Here is a 19,119-nt window from a genome sequence, read left to right as displayed (position 1 = left end):
GAAGTCCAACCTTTTCCGAAAACCACAGGTTCATTAGTGACGTTTTCCGGTCTTGGCATTGATGACAACTTTGTGACATTGTATCCTCTTCTTTACGTTCATATTCCTGCTAACAATCTGAACTGCTTGTCGGTTAACAAGGCCTTACTCCTGTAACCCACTGTAGGGTTCACTACAAAAAAAACCTGTTACTACTAACCTTAAGTACTCAAAATAAAGAGTGTGCACTGCAAACCGTAACAAAGGAGGTCTACAGATGTCTTAAGAATGCTGCAACCATTGCGGCAATAGAGATAGACCGCACCTGACACACACTGCTGCAGTCTAAGAGTGCACAACTTCCTCTCCCATTGTGTCTAGCTGAGGTAAGAGGGAGATAGAGTCGCTAACCACTTCCTCTGCAACATCTCAGCCCGCCACCAGGGCTTGACAAGCATTCATCGACTGCATGATGAGTGACAGACAGCCAAAGGTGCCCACCCTAGAGATCTGAAGGGCTGGGAGATGCTTTTATGTGCCCTTGGAGATCCTGAGAAAGGGGGCGACAGGGGAGTGATGGGTAATGATGAATGACAGAATTAATGAGGGTTAAATTACAGAGCAATGCCACTTTCTGCAGCATGGTATGTACGTTTATTGTGCGAGTCTTTGCATCATTCAATGTGTTATGGATATACATTTTACCTAAGGATCAGTAAAGTATATCCATCCATCAGTACTGATCACACTGAACGTCTCAAGGTGTCTAAACAAACATTCTCCTTTTAATAGACAACATTTACCTTTCCTAAGGTCACACAAGCAGAATACTGAGTGGGAAAAAAATATTATATATTTATGATATATATGATATATTACTAGTTGATATTAATTCTACCTATTTTACTGGTGGATTATGCACATTTATGAAGTGGTCAATTCTGTTTTCATGGCTACTTACAAATTTGCCTCTACTTGGGTGTGAGCAAAAACACGCCGTTTTTGTGTGTGTCCCTTTAAATGCAAATGAGCTGCTGCTCCCGGCCCCCTTTCCACAAGAGGGCGGAGCTTTAACAGCTCACGCTTCGGTTGCTCAACAACAACAAAGCTGGAGAATCTCACGCAGCCAAAATGAGGATTGTCAGTAATGGTGTTCAGCCTTACATTGTTCAAACCGGAGTCGACACTGATGGAGAGACTCAGGAAGAAGTTACAACTTTTAGAATGAAACTGGACATTTCTGAATGATTAGTGGATAAATTTATGGTGTTGCTGGAAAGTTGATTCAACTTATCGACTAGCACAAATCCAATGTTGAACTGACCCTTGTTTGTGAAGCAGTCCAGCGTAAAATGACGGCATGGTAACAACACTCTACTACAACAACTCTTCCTCTTCTTTAAAGCAGCGCAACATGGCCTCACCCCCTTTGTTGTGTGTTCTCGGGGGCAGGGTTTATGTAAATTTTGGGGTTTGTGATGTCATGTAGTCCAACTCAAAATGAGTCAAAAACCAGTAGTTATATGATCCTCAACTGTGCAGAGAATTTGACTGATGGCGTAATAGTTTAAACTTAGAATCTCAGTCTGTACCAACATACAAGTCCACTGATTCAAATGCAGATTACATCATAAAACTTCAAATTCCATTCCATGACTAAATACTGGCCCAGCAGACTGGATCGGACAGTAGTTTATGAGGTAGAACTGTTCACTCTGATAGACTAGCAGTAGCTGTTGGCCGGCCCAGCGCGAGCTCCTAGACGCTGTAACATAATGCCTCTGACAGGCAACTCAAATCACAGGGCTCTGGTGCCTGCTGGAATGCAATCTGTGTATTTTCCCCCTCCGGCACTGCCTCACTTCCTTTGACACATCACACACACTGATGGACTAGTAGCAGAGGACCTTAAACCAGAAGAGTTTGAACTGACGTGGTGGTTAGAGCATGTCTATAACAGTGAACACTTTTACAACAAGTGTAAGAGTTATTTTAGCTGTACAAAAACTACAAGTCTGTTTTGATGCTTGATGTTGCAAACTGCACTCTAAAAAATGTTGGGTTGTTTCAACACGTTTGGGCCAAATATGGATCAGTCAAACTGTTGGTTTAAATTTACCAAGGTTAATTTAAGGTTGGGGTTGTCCATATCTGACCCAAACATGAGTTGAAACAACCCATCATTTTTTACAGTGTGGTATTGTGGTTACGCAAAGAGATTTGGGTCATTCCGTGTCAAATCAACCAAGTTTCGGAAATCTCCCCGGGTCAAATTTTGTGATTCTGTTAATATTTTTCTGTAGAAAGACAAACATAAATAGTGATGAAAGTCAACATAATCAATGTCACAGATGTATATTTACTGAGTAATCCACTATTTTATAAAAATGACAATTTTTACCTAAAATTTGGAGCCAATTTACAGGGGTGTAAAAACAGCAGCATCATTATTTTAGATTTACACAGAGATTGTGTAGGTCTATTAGTAAAATCTGTTGACTTTAGCAATCTTTGTTTCATTATATGCCAACAATGACGGTTCAAAAATGGTAAAAAGCACTTCTTGTGTTTTTTTGCCTCAAGTTTGCATGCCTGTAACTCAAGAAATATTAAAGATATCTTAATATCCTTTTAGATTCTGGTTCTTAACAAACTTTCCTTTTGGTATCTTTATTTTAAAGGCCCTCAATGGTTCAATCCCAGAGATATGGAGATCTTAATGTGGCTCTGGGATTAATTTGGTAAGTAAATTGTACACATTTTCAGTGGTCAAAAACCAAATGTGGGTCACTTTGCATACAGCTGATACTTTTTTTTTTTATTTTAAAGAGGAATATCTGAAGAACAAATAATGTTGAAACTAAAAATGTTTTCTTGTGTTTTTCTATTAACTCAATTGCATACCTGTCTGAATGCCGTAAATATTCCTTTTCCAAAGTTTACATGCCTGTAACTCTTAAAATATTCAAGATATCTAAATAACCGTATAGATTCTCTTTATTCATAAACTTTCCTTTTGAAATCTTCATTTTCAATGCCCTATATAGTTCAGTCCCATAGATATTGGGACCCCAAAGTGACATTTCCAAATTGTTTAATTTTAAAGATTTTCAATGGTCAAGAAATTGACAGCATGTTTTCATTGTATGGAAAAGAGCAGTGTTAACAAACTACTAAATATCTCTTTTTGTGACCCAACATGAGGGTGAGTAAATAAATGACAATATTTATTTTTAGGTGAACTATCCCTTTAATTCAAGAGAGCAGGGAAAACTGTTTTCCATAGGCACTCATCCTATTTTCCAACTTGCGCAGCCTTATAAAAGCTCAAGTTTAAAACCAATTAATCATCTTTAAAGAAGACCTCTCTGTGTGTGTATCATCCAAGCGAAGGTTCAGATATCCCATACCCCCTGTCAATGAAGAAGACCATATAATATCAAAGCAGCTGAACACACAAAACTTGATCATCCAATAGTCATTTATGTGGCGCTAATGTCGGCGTGAGGTTTAGAGGAGAAATCCAGGCCTGTTGATTTAGGCAGAGTATGGAGGCTCGGGCTGCTTACGCAAGTGTGTTAAACAGGATGGCTACGCAAGCCCCTGAAACACACATTCAGTTTATTATGCCTTATATAGAGCTCCGTCAGGGGACGACCACTTGACTAGAGCAAAAGTCATACAAGGAATCTGCTCTCTTCACAAAAGGACCTTAATATCTTTGGGCTGAAAACTTGGGCTGACTCCCTCAGGGCTTCCTTTGACATTTTCCATAATAAAACCACTCATGATCAGACTTATGATCGTGCTAACAGACCTCCAGTGTATTTGAATAGTTACTGCAATTCATATTTCAACAAACCGCTAACCCTAAGTAGTAACTTCAGCACGTAACTCGTGACCGTTTATGCTGAATGATACCTCAAATCATGTAAGCCAGGTGTACAATCACTTTTCTAAGCAATCACACTCACAATAAAACTGCTAAAAGTACCTTAACAAAAGCATAGCAATAGTTTGGAAACCAGACACAACACATGACATTTGCACTGTAGCAGTGAGTCTGCACGGACATATTCTCCACAAAATGTAAAAATCTAGCAGTATTCATAATCTAATTCATATTCAGGAGTCAATCGCCAATAAAAGCACTAATAAATGACAAGTTAAAATAAAGGCAGCTTTTATATCTCAGTCTGGAGTCATTTTAAGGCCCTTTTAGCATTACAAAAGAATCAGACCAAATGCATTACACCATGTGGTAACAGCATGATCATAATTTAACCGCCCATTTCCCCACAAGGCCTAATAAAATGAATTATCCCTATAGCTGTTTTACCACAGAACCTATTTTGTGAATACAAAATGTCCCTGCCTTTTTGCAGAGCCATATTTTTGCTTAATAGCATGAAGCCTTTGTAGCACTTTGTAGCTTAAAACAGCCAAGAACTGCCTTTAGGCAAGAAGGCTTTGACAAAGTTATCAGTTTAAACTGTTATATATACTGCCAGTGTCAATAATACTGAATAAATGTATACATTTTTGGGTCAAAATCACCTTGTTTAACACATACCTTTCAAAAGAGACCAAAACCATCCATATACTCCGAATGGTTCAAGAACAGCATGCAATTTTCTTTGGGTATGCCTTTTTTAAGGCATTTTAGGCAAATTTTACAGGAATACTAATGAGGCTGAAATACATCACACAACATTTAAAATCTGAAGAGATTTTAAAACACTAAGCAATATACACTTGTAGACTTTGGAAATGGTTACAAAGAAACTAGACATTATACACTAAACAACGAAGTCTGGAATACACTACAATTTTTTTTCCCTCAGATTTTTCACCCCGATCAGCAGTCTGGATGAGTCAGCTCTAGCTGCCAAAAGATGCTGAGTTGACAGATTTGACAGAACTCTTGATTTAAAAATAAAAGAAATTTCCATTCAGTTTATGATTCCATCCAGTCAGAGGATATCATACATGTTTGATATCTTGAGCCGATTTTAGAACACTTTTCCCATGTATCATGTACCTCCTAGCAACAAGGCACATTTCTGCATGGGTTTGTGTTCGGAACAACTTTTGGGGAAATTTTGGTGGTGTGCAAAGCTCAATTGTTCAGTCTATGATGTCCAGTTTTACTTCTGTAATCATTTAGTGTTCATGTTCGATAGTGTGTGCACAACTACAAACTACCTAAATGGACCAAATTCAGACTTTCAGTTGACTCAAAAAGTGAGCTTGAAGTGAAAAAAGACCCAGTTGTTGTTCTCTTTCAGTATGTTTACATGTGAGAAAGCTGCTTAAAGGGTTAGTTCACCCAAAAATGAAAATTATCCCATGATTTACTCACCCTCAAGCCATCGTAGGTGTATATGATTATCTTCTTTCAGACGAACACAATCCGAGATATATTTAAAAAAAAAAATATCCTGGCTCTTCCAAGCTATATAATGGTAGTGAAGCCCAAAAAATGCATTCATCCATCATAAAAATAATCCTTACGGCTCCAGGGGGTTAATAAAGGCCTTTTGAAGCGTTGAAAAAATATCCATATTTAAAACTTTATCAATTCAAAAAACAGCTTCCAGCAGACGACCTACCATTATAAAGCTTGGAATAGCCAGGATATTTTTAAATACATCTCAGATTGTGTTTGTCTGAAAGAAGATAGTTTAATACTAGGGTGGCTTGAGGGTGAGTAAATAATAGGATAATTTTCATTTTTGGGTTAACTAACACTTTAAGGCACGTTCACGTTTACATTACTGTCACACCACTGACTAAGTCATTACATTTTTACATGTACTTAACTAGCGACTTACATGTTTATTAAAGTCGGCATGAAATGGAGGTTGCGATATTCTTATCTTCCCTATTGTGATGCTTATCCGAATGAAATGGCTTCTCGAGCAAGAACAAATGTAGTGTGGGCCTTCATTTTGTACATGTGGAATTGACTAAATGGTTGTGGTTTGCTATTGGTGAATCTTGTGTGAGTGACAGGTTGCCCCGCCCTCGTGTCAGTAAACACGTCATTAGAGAAGAGATGTTGCTGCAAGAGGGAGGGGAAGTTATTTTGATTAAAGAAAATGAGGGAACATGAATTTAAAAACATTGATGTGCACAATTAAATCATTATACTGCAATATTCCATAAAAAATAAGAATGGTCAATTTTGATTTCATGGTGAATTTAAAGAATGGACGATAGAAAACAACCCCTGTATGACGATGAATTCACTGCTGCACTCAAGAAAAAAGAAAAAAATCTACTAATTTGTAAACCACACAGATTTCACGTCTAGAAAGCCAATGCTTTTAACAGGTGTTATATGGCTTCATCTTCCACTGTATCCTCTTATTTCTAACAGACAGCAGTCCTGTGAGTCCTGCCACAACAGCAAACAAGCTACCAGGAGACATTAGTGCACTAAATCCTGCAGCAGTGCATTCAAATTCATCACAAGAGTGAACAAGATAAGTGGAAAACAGTCATTTCACACACCAAACACCTGTTTTTCTCTTGGCCTATTTAAAGATCAAGGTCAAATGCTAAAATATTTCGGTTTCTCCCGCTCAAACACACAGGTGACATACTGTTTCACGTACGTTGATGTTATACAACCCTATAGTACACACACATATAAACTTAAAAGTCAACATGTAATCGTAACCGTAATTGTGACATATATTAATTAGGCATGTGACATTATCAAAGTTTCATGTCATGATAACTGCTGAAGCTTTTATCACGGTATACAGTATTGTCACATATTGAAATAAGTTGGGAGGGAAAAAAAAAAAAAAAAAAATGTCATAACAGGTTTAATACTTTTTTTTCTTATAACAAAAAAAACAAAAAAATTTTTGTGTATCGTTTCATTGTATTTAAAGGATTAGTTCACTTTGAAATGAAAATTACCCCAAGATTTCCTCACCCTCAAGGCATTCTAGGTGTTTATGACTTTCTTCTTTCAGATGAACACAATCTGGATCACGTGTCAAACCGCCAAACTGCTGAAATCACGTGACTTTGGCGCTCCGAACTGCTGATTCGATACACTGATTCATAATGCTCCGAAGCTTCATGAAGCAGTGTTTTGAAATCGGCTATCACTATATAATCCGTTATTTTGTTTTTTGGCGCGCCAAAGATATTCTCATCGCTTTATAATATTAATATTGAACCACTGTACTCACATGAACTGATTTAAATATGTTTTTAGTACATTAATGGATCTTGAGAGAAGAGATGTCATTGCTGGCTATGCAGGCCTCACTGAGCCATCGGATTTCAACAAAAATATCTTAATTTGTGTTCTGAAGATGAACGAAGGTCTTACGGGTGTGGAACGACATGAGGGTGAGTAATAAATGACATTATTTTCATTTTTGGGTGAACTAACCCTTTAATAAAGGCCTTCTGAAGCAAAGCGATGCTTTTGTGTAAAAAAACAAAAAAAAACAAATCCATATTTAACAAGTGCATTAAGAGCCGGGGGGGGTGAAAACTTTTTGAATTTGAAGATCAAGGTAAATTGTACTTAATTTGTCTCCAGGAAACATGTAAGTATCTTCTGTTGCTTCTGAATGGCAGTACTAAATGAAAAAAAAAAGATATTTAAACAAAATAAGAAAAATTTGGACATCTTCATCCTGTTCAAAAGTTTTCACCCCCCCAACTCTTAATGCATCGTGTTTCCTTCTGAAGCATCAGTGAATGTTTGAACCTTTTTTAATAGTTGTGTTTGAGTCCCTTAATTGTCCTCAGTGTGAAAAAATGGATCTCAAAATCATTCAGTCACTGCTGGAAAGGGTTCAAATATGCAAAAGATGGTGAAAAACTGAAGAATCTGCAGAACCTGGAGATTTTTTCTGAAGAACAGAGCTCAGTTTAACTGCTCAGGACAAACAAGGGACTCATGAACAACCATCCCAAAACAAACAAACAGTCGTAGATCATCCAGGTAACCACACACAGTATTAAGAATCAGTGGTTCACAAACTTTTGAACAGAGTCATTTTAATAAATTCAGCTATTTTTTGTCTTGTGAATTATATGTAAACATCTTTTATGTAAAATATCTTAATCAGGACAGTACTAAATAAAAAATAACATGCATTTTGTACTATCTCTTTTATTTTGTTAATTTTTCACATTTTCACAGATTCTGCAAGGGGTTCACAAACTTTCAAGTGGCACTGTAATATATATATATATATATATATATATATATATATATATATATATATATATATATATATATATATATATATATATATATATATATATATATATATATATATGAGACAACCGTTTGAAATGTCCGCTCTGAGGGTGCAGTTGATGCTTGCACACAGTGGCAGTATCAGGAGGATGCTGATAACCCTTTTCCACCAGAATTTTTCTCGTTCTGAAGCCAGATCCTGTGCTCGTGCAGGCGAACTAGAAGCCACCACGAACCGGTCACGTGTTTCCATAGACTTGAGGAACGAACGCTGATGTAACGCTGCTGTGCGTTGTACCTGCCTACAACTAGTCTAAAAAACATTGCGCGTCCCGCTGTTTGTGCAGGCAGTGCGGCACTTCTGTTTTGCTGTTCACAGTATCTGGAGTGACTGTAGTGAACTGGCTGCTCGCATAAACAGCCGGTACTCTCAACCGTCCTTTTCAGATATAAACTGAAAGTGAAACCGTTTATTCACTCGCTCTCTCGCACTCAGGGTCTCTCTCACGCACAGCCTTATAAATTTAGATATAAATGTAACAATGTAATGCAACGTTCTTACATTGCTCAACGAGACAGCGACAGCGTTTCTCCGCCCACTCTCCCCTGCTCCGTTTGGAGGTATCGAAATTTGGTATCGAATGACAAGACATTTTTCGATAATCGATATCGAGGCAATTCGGTCGGTACCTAAAAAGTATCGAATTCGATACCCAGCCCTAGTGTACTATACTAATTTTCGTGCAAATTAATTTGTTGTTTATATGGTTAATATTAATGCAACTATCAGCGCACTAAGGTTTTTTTTATTTTTTTTTTTTTTTTTTTATTTGGCCCGCACAGGGTTCTTTTTTTCCAATCCGGCCCTGAACCTACAATGAGTTTGACACCCCTGGTGTAGGATGTAGTGTAAGCGTTTTGAACTGTGAGAGGCGTTACACTTTCTTCGTAAGTTGAATACAGGAGGCGGTCTGGTGGAAGCTAGATATTTTACTTCATAACTTGTTAAACATGGATATTTTTTTTTTACACAAATGCATCGCTTCACTTCAGAAGGCCTTTATTAACCCCCGGAGCCGTGTGGAGTACGTTTTGCTTTGAAAGGATGCACTTTCTTGAGCTTCGTACTCGTTGGTCCCGTTCACTGCCATTATAAAGCTTGGATGTGTCAGGATATTTATTAATATATATCTCTGATTGTGTTCATCAGAAAGAAGAAGGTCAAATACACCTAGGATGGCTTGAGCGTGAATAGTCGCGATTCATTTTAAATCTAGATACGGTGGGAGAGTTGGAGTTAACATAGAATAATTCAAGTCGTTTTGTTTAGTTGTGATATATTACACATATTTTTGTCATGCATTTCATATTACGTTTTAAAAAGTTTCATAGGTAAGAAATGTGTTTAATGCTTAATTTATAAAGTTAAGAGCAGATCAAGAACAAACACATTTAAAGCATATTTTAAAAACTTCATTATAAATGTACATTTATGTGTATCATATTAACAACAGCAATGATATTCCTGTTGTCGTGGTAACATTAAGTAAAGCTTATGAGGAAATCACGTGGTCTTTCATTGATTCCTTTGCCAAGTGCGTTCCAAACAGCTTCATTATGACACAAGTGCTCTGCTCTATCTAAAGTCTCCACTTCAAGGGCTCTGCCCTTCGGAGTGAGTAGGGCATAGGGATGCTCACTTGCGATTGGAATTTGCCCAATATGTCACATAACGTAATGTAACATTTACCACAGGAAAGCCATTCAATGACCATAAACTTCATAGTTAGCTAGAAAAATGACTTCCAGAAAGGATCATCTTCCAAAGTTAAATAATCAAAGCCTACCTAATCGATTATCAAAATAATTGTTTGTCTGATGCTGAACTCGAGTTTGTGAGTGTTTTCAGGCCCTGATAGGTGATGAAACGACGCTGAAATATAAAGAGGAAACTGCACAACAGAATCGTCCATCATGGTTTAAATCAAACCACAATAAACTATGAGATGCTTAACAATGAATCTCTAAATACAGAACTGAAAACTGCATGATAACCATAAACACATTTTCTATTACCACTTTGTTCTCGTTTAGTCCTTCTTTAAAACATGGAGACATAAAAATAACATCTTAAAATTGTCTGTTAAAAGTCACAAAACTACGCTTACAAACAGTATGGACAACAAACAGGCAACAGTATGGACAGAGCGCTCCTGTTGGGCACTTGACCATGTAGACGTTCAGAAAATAAACTCTTTTAAAATACACTTTTCACAATCTTGCTATACCAACAATAGAAGAATACTGTAATTTTTGTCATTTTTCTGAACTAACAAATGTCATTTGTAGCAGAAAGACATGTAAAAACTAATGTGGCCTTCATATAACACACAAACATTTTTAGTTATTTTTAATAAAACAACAACAACAACAACAACAATCATCATCTTTGGGCTATAAAAGTGTTCACACATAAAAGTTTCTCCCATGTGACCTCATTGTGTTTGCTTGAGCAGGTTTAACTATATGGGCTTACTCAAGCAAACACCATTACTGTGAAACAGAGAACAGAAACACGTGTTGGGTAAATAAGGACAGATTTAGTTATTGCAGCAGTTTCCTGAGACAAAATACTTCCATCTTTTCAGTGTCTTACACTTATTTTTATGTTATGCAAGTCTAGAAATACAAGTAAATATACATAAAAGCCAATGAAATGCAAGCCTGCAGAGTCATTGTACATAATTAACACACACTCTTGTGTTCCTGTGACTGTAACACACCTCGGTACTCAAGGGGGCGATAGAGTTACCCTCAAATGTCTGTGCCATTTAACCAAAGTGTTATTTAGGTAGTTAAATATATAAACTTGTCAAGCAAGATTCTCTTTAAAATGTTGCTCTGCCACAACAGTAGTTACTGTAAAATGGACCACAGAAGAGGGTCATACTTTTTTTTTTAAAGAGAAAAAAGCTAATTTAGTACAAATTCTTTTCTTCTTTTTTTTAATTAAAAAGAGAAAACATATCCAACATCCATACATAGTCGATTCAAGCAAGTCAAATAACAATCTGCACAGAGCAGACCAGAATGAAATAGAATGCACTGCACAATGCAACAACCAATAATGCATTTTTCACATACGTAAAGTATCGACAGATCTCTTCTTCCATATTATGCCATACATCTGAGTGTAACAGATTATCGAAAAAGAAAAAAAGAAAAAAAATTGTAGGGCAAGACTTGGTTCTATCCATCGTTCGTTGATTGGATGAAAACAGTTCACCCACAAATGAAAATTCTGTCATTAATTACTCACCCTCATGTTGTTCCAAACCAGTAAGACTTTTGTTCATCTTCAGAACACAAATGAAGATATTTTTAATGAAATCTGAGAGCTTTCTGTCCTCCATTGACAGTCTACGCAACTACCACTTTCAAGCTCATGAAAGGTAGTAAAGACATCATTAAAACAATCCATGCGACCCAAGTGTTTAAGCTCAATTATATGAAGCGATGCAAGTGCTTTGTTTGCACACACAAAAAAAAAAAACCCATGCGTGTTGTTTACGCGAGAGCAGGCATTGTAGCGTGAATGCGTGTTGGAGATTAATATTTTGTAAATAAAGTGGGGGGGTTTTAAATAAAGCACTCGCGTCGATTCATAAAATTGAGGATAAACCACTGGAGTCACATGGATTACTTTAATGATGTCTACCGTTCTGGGGCTTGAAAAGTGGTAGTTGCGTAGACTGTCAATGGAGGAACAGAAAGCTCTCAAATTTCATCAAAAAGATCTTCATTAATTGTTCCGAAGATGAAAGAAGGTCTAAACAGGATTGGAACAACATAAGGGTGAATAATTAGTTCACCCAAAAATGAAAATTATCCCATGATTTACTCACTCTCAAGCCATCCTAAGTGTATATGACTATATTCTATCAGACGAACACAATCTTTAAAAATATATCCAAGCTTTATAATGGTTGTGAAGGGGGGGCACATTTTTAAGCCCAAAAAAAAACGCATCCATTCACCATAAAAATAATCCATACGGCTCCAGGGGGTTAATAAAGGCCTTCTAAAGTGAAGCGATGGGTGTTTGTAAGAAAAATATCCATATTTAAAACTTTATTAACTATAATACCTAGCTTCCAGCAGACGGCCGTACGCATCGATTTGCAGCAGAAGACCCGACGCATGACGTAATGACGAACAAGGAAGCCCAGAGGATAGAGCAAAACAAAAGTCTAAAGCTAGAATTTTTAAAGAGAAATTTCAACATAAGAGAAGAGCTTGAGTTTGTTGCCCAGCCATATTTGTTTGAATTGTGAGAGGCGTCTAAGCTTACGATACTCCTACGTTACGTCACGGGGTACTCTTGTTGCGCAAGTCGACTTGAGCAGTATACGTACGGTCGTCTGGCGGAAGCTTGTTATTTGAGTTTATAAAGTTTTAAATATGAATATTTTTCTTACAAAAAACCATCGCTTTGCTTCAGAAGGCCTTTATTAACACCCTGGAGCCGTATGGATTATTTTTTATAAAGGATGGATACATTTTTTTGGGCTTCAAAATCAGGCCCCCCCTTCACTACCATTATAAAGCTTGGATATATTTTTAAAGATATCTACGATTGTGTTCGTCTGAAAAAAGAAACTCGTATACACCTAGGATGACTTGAAGGTGAGTAAATCATGGGATAATTTTCACTTTTTGGGTGAACTAAGACTTTAAGTGGATGAAATATTTTAATTCAAAATTATGAGGTCAAAACATTTTTTTAGATGAAACATCTGCATGGATGCCTCATTTACAATAAAATCAATAACATATATTAAGAATATAGACAGTACATTTTCATTTCATGCTGAATATTAAATATTAAAACAAGAATATTAAAACAAACATAATATTAAAATATATACATTTTATATTAAAATATTATATTTTACTTTATATTAAAACAAACATTGTATTACATCCATTTTTAAAAAAAAATATTTATAACATGTTTAAACTGTACTGAATAAGCAAATATTCAATACAGAACAAAACAAGTCACAGTGAAAGCATATTTCAGGCCAAGAACAGTCTTAGTTTGGCTGACTGCACTGACAAAAGCAGTGAAAGACAGACACGTGCGGCAAATCAATGCCACGTCACTGCAGGCGCCTGAACAGCAGGTGCTGCTCTGAGAGCTGGGGGTCGCAAGCGCTGAAAGAGGCCGCTGTGTTTCCAGAAGCACGTTTGGGGACGATGGGGTGAAGAAAAGAGACGAGTCCCCGCAGACCGCAGATACATCGTCCAATTTCTGTGAATCTAGTTCATGGGGTGACTCTCCTCTCATGGAGGAAATGGCTAAATATAAATAGCTGCTTTCACCATTTTCCCAACCCTTTCTCCTTGATCCCGGGCCCCTCGGCTCAGCGGGATCTGGGGCCCCAGACAAAATGTCTCTCACTCATTCATTTGAGTTTGCTCTCTAGCTCTCTCTCTTTTTTAACTTAATGAGAGGCTGTGGAGAGACCTGTCAGTGTGACAATAATTACAGAAACTGCACTGCTCACCAGCTGCAACAGGCCCCGGGCCCCAAAACATCCATACACACAACTGTGAGGTCATGGAAAAAGCAAAAAAAAAAAACTGCTACTGTATCTCGGCCGTCTCACAGACAGTGAATACTAGGTTGCTTTAATATGACTACAGCAGAGAATCAAATAACAGTAGTTATGACTGCTCATCCCTGTAATTCAGATAATGTCAAGCTCAGTCATACAGGCCTTACCCTGTCCACCCTACCACCAGATAAACACAAAATACGCCGACTGACAGCACAGAAAGGGGTATATTAGCAGCTGAGTCACTGGCTGGACCAGGTGTGTATGAATATGTGTGTGAAGAATTAAAAAAAGAAAGAAGGTGCGTCACAATTCGCATACTTAAGGATACATTCACACAGAATGAGTTTTTCCATTTCACTGTGCTACTTGTGGGTTGTCAGGGTACCAAAATTTCAGTAGTCGGTACCGATGCCAGTAAAATTTTGCGGTTCTTGATACCAATTTCGGTACCAGAGCAAAAACTTTTGAATTAAAGGGATGGTTCACCCAAAAATGAAAATTATCCCATAATTTAGTCGCACTCAATCCATCCTAGGTGTATATGACTATCTTCTTTCAGACAAACACAATCAGAGATATATTAACCCCTTAAGCCCAAAGTGTACCGCCGGCAGGACACCACCCCCCGCAAAAAAAATTCATAATCAAATTACTAAGCAACCACTGACAGGAATAACACAAAATAAAGCATTTTAAAGCTTTTTACCACACATCCAACCATTTGGTCCAACTCTTAACGAGTGCCGAGTCATCCTGCTAAAACAGAGTGTACTGCACGCGGGCGCCACCTAGTAGGGCTGTGCGATATGACGATATATATCGTTACCACGAAATAAAATGTCTATCGTTAGAGATTTTGCCATATCGTATATATCATAGTATGTAAATATATTTACACTTCAGAGTGATGAAATGCATGAATGAGAATATAAAGAGCGGGACGTGTTTGATGTTAAAGAGTTATAAGCGCAATATATCCTGAAAAGGATCTCGGTGCAGCGCTCGTTCTGACTGGCACACTGCCGAAGTGCGCACATGAAACCTGCCTCTCTCAGAAGGCGGTCGCGAATTAGAGATGTGCTCGATGTTAAAGTGTATTAAGCACAATAAGCAGGGGTGGGCGATATAGTGGGAGACACAATTAGCTTGTAGAAATTTGTCAACTGGTAGAGATTCTGGACGATCGTCTCTGTTGCGTGAGGTTGCTATGCTGCGCGGTCACGAAAGCTTTCAATTTGCACGAGTTTTTTAGCAGTGCGGTTTAAAAACAAGTGGTTTTAAACCGTTTAAGTGCAATTAGCAGCGAAAGACAACTCATTTCAGCATATGCACGCACTCTCTTAGGAGACTGTTTCTCAGCGCTGTCAGACGCGCGACATGAAACCGCTGCTCAAAGAGCGCGTGAGGACTGAACTGGGTGCTTTTTGCCATCTAATTGGGCTTGAATGGTTAAATACACACACCTATGTGTCAAAGTGATAACGCATTTTTAAGTTAACAGAGCCATTCATGTCTTAAGTGAAGGTACAGTTGAGAAAGACAAGGTTTAAGTTAATGGATCGGTGCAGTCAGTCTTAAAGGGACAGCATCCAAATTTACCTGCTGTTATTATTAATGCTATATGCATATGTAAATAATATACCGATGTAGCATTTGTGTTACGTTTTCGCTCATAACTTCAAGAAACATGCTTCGATTGTGGAAATCTGCAGCAGATTCTCACAATTTAAATGAGTCCAACATCTACATAATCCAATAAGGCAATCACAAGATATTCCTCACGGAATTACGACACATAAAACCCCACAGGCACACAGATGCTAAACTAAAATGTAGTTTTCACATGGCATTTTCAATAATAAGTTCATAAAACATGCATAGATCGTAGAAAATGGCACATCATTACTTACAGTGGATGCTCCCGATTGAAATGAGTCCAAAATCAACATAATCTCTTGAATCAATCATGAGATATTCCTCATGAAGGAACGATTTTAAAAAATGCCAATTAGGGGGCGTCAAGGGCTAAACAAAAAGGCTACCTTGGTTCCAAATGCTGTAACTTTTGATTTCTTCGTGCGATCACCACAAAATTTGATCCAGATGCAGCTCACATGTAGTCGCAATTGTTCCCCTACCTTATTTCCTTCCTGAGATATTGCATGTCAAATTAGAAAGATATGTAAAATTTCCCTTGAACACACTTTTTTTTTGCCTTTTATTAGCAGTTTCTCAGCATGAGAATGTCCAAATTTAATTTACTTTTATTTTAAAAATTCAATTTTTAAAACATTTAATTTAATTTTCTTTCAAACAATTCCAACCTTTTGACTCTCCATGCTATAGTTTTGGAGTTACGAGTCTTTACTTTTTTGTATGTCACTCACAAAAAACAACTCTGAAAATGACTTCAGGGCTTAAAAAATATTCTGGCTCTTCCAAGCTTTATAGTGGGAGCGAATAGTAACCAAGATTTTGAAGCCCAAAAAAGCACATGCATCCATCATAAAAATAATCCATACGGCTCCAGGGGGTTAATAAAGGCCTTCTGAAGGGAAGCGATGCGTTTTTGTAAGTAAAGTGTGGAATTTTGGTTTTGCTTCCAAACTCAGATGCTGGATGACAAAATACCCTTCTAAACCTCAAACACTTGATGGTTGAGTACATAGTATTTACAGTACGTCATTTGGGACACAACTAGAGAGATACAGTATACAAGAACAAATAAAGGTGCAGGAGGTGACACTCTGACAGGAGGTGAAGTGTGCAGATTTCTGCAGGGCAATGCACCGCACCCCACAGGCCACAAACAACACATGTGATCAACTGGAAAAAACATATCCTGTCACAAATATTACCAAATAACTCTATTTTTAAATTTCATGAAGAAAATTTGGCAATGCATGTGCATTGCTATGGAGTTGTGGGTGTTTGCCAGGGCTTTACTATGTGGTTGCTAAGGTGTTCTGTTTTTTAGCATGTTGCAATGCGGCTGTAAAAAAAAAAAAAAAAAAAAAAAAAAAAAAAAAAAACAAACAACAAAAGAGCCCACGCTCAAGTCTCTGTGATATTCTGATCTGTAGATATGACTCGGGTCCCACCTTCAATGCAAGTCTATGGAACTCTTTTTGCCCATTTTATCATCATGATCAGGCAAAAATCATCCCTTAAAAAAGTAATAGCACATCGCTCCTTAACATTCTGCATGATTTAGGGATATTATCATTCATGATTATACCACAAGTAGTGTGGGAGGAGTTACAAAGCAAAGTTAATACTTGGCAATTTCCATGGAAAGGGTACAAACTGTCCCGGAAAATAAAAATTCATATACTGCATTTTTTTAACAAAGGGTTTATCTATTAATTTTCTATGGGGTTTTTGTTAGTTTGGGATGTATAAATACAGTTTAAAACCTTGAATTTATGCTGAATTTGCAACCCTGTTACCAGAATGGGTAACAGGGTTGCAAACTAAGCATGAATTTATCTTTCTATCAGTAGGGGCTGACTAATTTGGATCAAATGTTAGTTTGTAATTATCAATAAACTTATATTTCCCAAAATTTAAAGAAAAATATTGGTTTCATCATTATTTCTTACAATGGGTAACAGGGCTGAACAGTTGAGCTTGAACAGTAGTGTGTGAAAAATATTAAAGGTTTAGTTCACCGTAAAATGAAAATTCTGTCATTAATTACTCACCCTCATGTCGTTTCACATCCGTAAGATCTTCGTTCATCTTCGGAACACAAATAAGATATTTTTTAATAAAATCTGAGAGCTTTCTGTCCCTCCATAGAGACTAGGGCTGGGACAATACGTCGATGCATCGCGAATCGAGAAATGATTCTGGATCGATTCTGATATTTTCTGTACGTATCGCGATTCTCTCTCGAATCGATTCTGAGCTTAGTTTTCAACAGCAGATGGCACTGCGTGCTTTAGAAACAGCTGTACTCTGCTTTCTTCCAAATCCTTATACACACAACTTCAACCTTCTATAAAATAATCATTAAACATTAATCTCGCGTCATAAAAGCATTCTGAGGTGCAAATACATTCTCAGACTCAGACGAACGCACAAGTACTCTTCTTCATGAGCATTTGAGCATGCGGTTCAAAACTAAGTTCAGAATCGATTTGCAATGCATTTGGAAAATATCAGAATCGATCCATGAATCGTGATGCATCAATAATATTGTCCCAGCCCTAAAAGAGATCCAACACAACTACCACTTTCAAGCTCATGAAAGGTAGTAAAGACATCATTAAAGTAATCTATGTCACTCCAGTGATTTAACCTCAATTTTATGAAGCAACGCAAGTGCTTTGTTTGCACAAATAAAGTTTTTTGCACAAACAAAGCACTTGTGTCGCTTCATAAAATTGAGTTTAAACCCCTTGGATCACATGGATTACCTTAATGATGTCTTTCTGGAGCCTGAAAGTGGTAGTTGCGTTGAATCTCTATGGAGGGACAGAAACCTCTCGAATTTCATTAAAAATAACTTAATTTGTGTTCGGTGTGTTCTGAAGATGAACGAAGGTCTTACGGGTGTGGAACGACATGAGGGTGAGTAATTAATGACAGGAATTTCATTTTTGGGTGAACTAACCCTTTAAGAATGAGATTATTTACTTGTCTACCCGTTATTCTGTATAGAAAAGGAACATATAATGTAATTTCTTACCTAATATTTTTATCTTGTTTTCTAGTACAAATATCTAAACATTCTTAAATGAAGATACATTTACTTGAGAAGCAAAATGACTGAAGAGATTATATTTTGAAAAGTTTATGCCTAAAACAAGCCTTTCTTTATGCAATTGTCAGACATTTTTTCTTGTTTTAGGCAGAAATATCATTATATTATTTTGTTTCTCACGTAATCTTGATTTAAGAACATTCAGATATTGGTAATGGAAAAGACAAAGTGAGTTAAAAACCCATCTCACATTCCTTAAAATTATTAATGTTAAGAAAAACATTACTTCTGTCTTTTCTATGCAGAATAGCTAATGGGTAGACAAGTAAATAATCTCATTCCAATGTCTTAATAGCGTCTTTTAATTATTAATTTTATGTTAGATCAAGCACACTAGACACTAAAGTGTACTTTATTCCAGGAATGTACCATTTAACCTTTGGTCCATCTTGATCTACGTGGAACTTCTGCGTTTGCTGAGAAATCTCACACAAATTTGATCGTAACTCACAGTTCAATGTGAAAGTAATGAAGAAAACATCAGGTACTGTAACATTACATTCAACAGA

The 19,119-nt window shown here is 37.0% G+C and overlaps 1 protein-coding gene across 2 annotated transcripts in view; it reads right to left on the bottom strand.

Annotated features, from left to right (window-relative positions):
* Window positions 1–19,119, bottom strand: part of nck1b (NCK adaptor protein 1b) — a 61,784-nt gene that overhangs the window by 41,758 nt on the left and 907 nt on the right. The window contains exon 1 of one of the 2 annotated variants that reach the window (XM_051882703.1): window positions 11–29. The exons of the other annotated variant lie outside the window; for it this stretch is intronic. The gene's annotated coding sequence lies outside the window, so the exon portion shown is untranslated. Of the gene's footprint in view, window positions 1–10; window positions 30–19,119 lie in introns of those variants that run through there. 2 annotated transcript variants of the gene reach the window in all.

The sequence above is a fragment of the Ctenopharyngodon idella genome, chromosome 23 (genome assembly GCF_019924925.1).
Source record: "Ctenopharyngodon idella isolate HZGC_01 chromosome 23, HZGC01, whole genome shotgun sequence".
NCBI lineage: Eukaryota > Metazoa > Chordata > Actinopteri > Cypriniformes > Xenocyprididae > Ctenopharyngodon > Ctenopharyngodon idella.
The sequence above is the reverse complement of the archived record's forward strand: the minus strand, read 5'-3'. Positions and strand labels throughout refer to the sequence as shown.